Raw genomic sequence first — 4,045 nt, forward strand, 5'->3', positions numbered from 1 at the left:
GCTTGCCAGGGAAACACTTATTCCACTGAGCCATTTCCCCGGCCCCAAAGAAGTTGGGAAGGGGGCGCAAACCGGCGACCTCACGCTCTGGAAACCGGCGAGGAGACTGCTGCACTAGGTCGCCACCTTGACCTTTTCTAATGTTGATTGGGATTGCTCTTTCACATCTTGTGTCATTTTGTTTTATTCTAGTTTCAAAGATTAGGTTGTTATTCTCTCCATTTAGTGCATGTCTTTTCTTTTTTTAATTATTCATTTATTTATTTATTTTGTGAGGGGGCCAGCTCAGCCCACCAGGGGGCGGGGCTGGCTGGCATGTGGTGCTGGGGGATCGAACCGTGGTCCCTGCGCTTTGCTAAGCTTGTTCTAAGTAGGTGCTTTAGACCACTGAGCCATCTCACCAGCCCTAGTGCATGTCTTTTCAAAATGTTCCCCTGTAAAGATAGTTTTAAATCTTTTTCTTTCCTTATTGTTGAGGACTGAGCCAGCCCCTTGTGCATGCTGGGTAGGGGCTGTACCACTGACCTGCTCCCCAGTTTTAGGTCTTTCTTTTACATGCTTAGAAAGATAAGGTGACTTTCCCAAGATCTTAGCGTGCCAAAGTGGCAGAAGACTTACTTGAACCCTTGTTGATCCCACGCCAAAGCCTGCACACCTTGCAACTTACACGCAGAATCTCTTATAATAGTACATCTTTCAAGGTAATTTTGTCATTGAGGAGAAGATGAAGGCTCAGAGGGGGCTGCAGATCACCGTGGGTATGGTGATGATTCCAGGAGCTACGAGGTACCAGCTCCTCCCTACTGCCCAGCGACAGTGGTGTGGTGCCAACAAGACAGGGCTGCCTCCTTTGCATGGATCGTATGACACTTTTACATAGGAAAAAGAAGCCTTCTGATGTTTGGGCAGTAGTTGCTTTCTCTTATCTGTTGCTGCAGCCCTGTTCTTTCTCCCTTCTGTTCTTCCAGACTTTCCAACATGTTCATTACAATTGTCTGCAATAAGCCTTTCTTTGATTTAGATATTAAAAGCTGTTATCATGCATGGAATTGTCTGATATAGTTAATTTCTTCCATTCATTTGTCATTTTGCCCCGTAAGCATCCATGGAACGCTTATGCATTTCATAAACACCGTTAGCACAGTTAGCAACAAAGGAGCTCAGTGAGTCACTTCTTTCTGTCTTATTTAATGGAAAAAAGCATCCTAGGGGTTGTTCCTGCTCCTGTTGTCCTGACAAGGTAAAAGGGAAAAATAACAAAAGCTTAGAGGTCACCAATACTTTAGGGTTAGGGTTAACCTGGGCCCTTGAGGAGTTCAGTGAAAGGCGTCTAAAGCAGAGGGGTCTGTCTTTACATTCTAAAACTTGAGTTATCAGTCTTTTTTTCTTGATGCTTTTCTGTTGCCCCAGGACCTCTGTTGATCTGTGTTATACCTTTGTTGAGATGTACTGTCTCCAGCATAACATTCTATGATCTGCAATAAAGGTAGCTATTTACTACTGTGTGTACGCTTGGCAGTTCTTTCCCTGTTGTACAAAAGGACCTGGACAATTCCTGGCCTATTCAACTGTAATGCTATGGTGGTATTTGTTTGTTTGTTTGTTTGTTTGTTTGTTTGAGACAGGGCCTCACTATATAGCACACACTGGCTTTGAACTCAAGGTGATCCATCTGCCTCAGCCTCCAAACGATGGGATCACAGGTGTGCGCCACCATGCCCTGCCAACTCTATAGCACCTTGGAAAAATAATAAACTAGACAAACAAAATTTCTGTCCTTGTAAAGCTCACATACTGGTTGTTCGGCTTTGTTTTAGGAACCAGGGATTGAACTCAGGCCCTTGCGCTTGCCAGGGAAGTGCTTATTTCACTGAGCCATCTCCCTGGCCCCTCACATACTGGTTTGAAGGCAGATAACAGGAAATAAATGAAGAAAGACAGGAGGAAGAGGAGAGGGAGAGGGAGGAAGGAAAGAAGAAAAATTATTGGTAGTGGAAGTAGTGAACAAACTTGGGCATGCTGGCAGGCATATACCTGAAATCGCAGCATGCTAGCAGGTGAGGCAGGAGGAACAAGTGTGAGTGTAGCCTGGGCAAGTTAGGGCCATGGCAAGAGTATGTCTCAAAAAAAAAAGGAAAGAAAAGGCTGGTGATGTAGCTTAGTACAAGGGCTCTCGGTCTAATACCTAGTACAGGAAAAAATAAAATGAAAGGAAGTAAACAATTAGAAATCAGATTTAGGAATAAGATCAAATGCTATAAAAATAAGACTGTGTGTGGTGGCCTATGCTGCCTGTAATCCCAGCTCTTGGGAGGCTGAACACAGGTGGATCACCACAAGTCCAATCTACATAGTAAGACCCTATAGACCCTGCAATAAAACCAAAAACAAACAAACAAACAGGAGTTTAAAAAATAAAGATAGCTTAGACAATAAATAATTTTTCACCTGGGTGAATGAAGTGAGGAGGTAAAGGCAGGTACCCTAGGACTGGTAGAGCTGCTCAGTAGAATCAAGTCTCCTTGAAGCTCAGCACTTCATTTTTCTACAGTGTAAATACAGTTGGGAGGGTGTGGCAAAGCTGGCTGGGGAAATAAGCGGGACCTGTCAACGGGAGAAGCCGAGGACAGCACCAGGATCCTGTATGTGGAACTTCTCATGGGCTCCCATGACCACCAGGGTGACTCCTCACTGTGACCTACTTTGTACACTTTTATTTTGGATTTTATTCTTTCCTCTCTTTGTTCAGCCGAAGTTTGATCTGCAGAGCCAGTTTGGAAGGAAGGAAGGAAGGAAGGAAGGAAGGAAGGAAGGAAGGAAAGAAAGAGAGAGAGAGAGAAAGAAGAAAGAAAGAAAGGAAAGAAAGAAAGAAAGAAAGAAAGAAAGAAAGAAAGAAAGAAAGAAAGAAAGAAAGAAAGAAAAAGAAAAAAGATCTCACTATGTAGTTTTGGCTGGTCTTGAGCTCATGTAGCTCAGGCTGGTCTTGAACTCATAAGGATTCTCCTTGAGACCTCAGGACAGTGCCAAATAATTCTCAGGACCCTGAGAGATGTGGATGACCTACAAGGACACAAAGGCCACGCAGAGGCCACTATTTTGACCCCTCATGGTGGCCCGCTCGTTGACTGGATGCCAAGTGTTCTTTTATTTTTGCTTTTACCTTTTGTTCTCTTTGTTCAGCCCAAGCCTGCTGTGCAGAGCCAAGTTTTCCCTTCCTCCTTTACCCCTTATTATTCCAATGAACTTTTGGCACCATGTTTAGCTTTCCTCATCCAGTTTTTGTTGGAGGTAAGAAGGACCTGTACATGTTTATGTATGGGTATCTGAGCCATTTTGAGGGAAGTGCCTGCCACAGCGTGCCCTTCTCCCTGTGGCTCCGTGTGGTGCTAGCGCTTCAGCCAACACATCCATGCAGTTGCATGTAAGAGGCAAAGGCGGAGCCCTGGCTCCTTCCTGCGGGGGTTTCTGGGAGCTCTACAGTAGTCCCTCGCTATTTTGCGGTTTGACCTTCACGGAGTCACTGTTGCGCAGGTTTTCAAAAGATATTAATCTCGGGGCTGGAGAGATGGCTCAGTGGTCTAAAGCACCTACTTGGAACAAGCATGACAAAACACAGGGACCGTGGTTCGATCCCCCAGCACCACATGCCGGCCAGCCCTGCCTCCAGGCGGGCTGAGCTGGCCATACACACTATAAATAAATGTAATAAATAAATAAATAAACAGTAGAATATATTAAAAAAAGATATTAATCTAAATTATTTATCATGGATTTTTCGCTATATCATGGGATTTTGTGGTAGCATACAGTATTGTATAAGTATATGCGTAGTAATTATGGTTTTAATGATTTTCGCCTAAAATTTTTTTTAAATATATTAAAAATGTTGGGTGGGTGAGATAGCTTGGCAGTCTAAGCTCCTTCCTGGCAAGCACAAGGACCCAGATTTGATCCCCGGTACCACAGGCTATATCACCATACTGGCCACCAAAACCAGGAGTTGTGGCATATGCCTGTAACCCCAGTGCTGGGGAGGCTGAGACAG

The sequence above is a fragment of the Octodon degus genome, unplaced genomic scaffold (assembly GCF_000260255.1).
Source record: "Octodon degus isolate 3935 unplaced genomic scaffold, OctDeg1.0 scaffold00107, whole genome shotgun sequence".
Lineage (NCBI taxonomy): Eukaryota > Metazoa > Chordata > Mammalia > Rodentia > Octodontidae > Octodon > Octodon degus.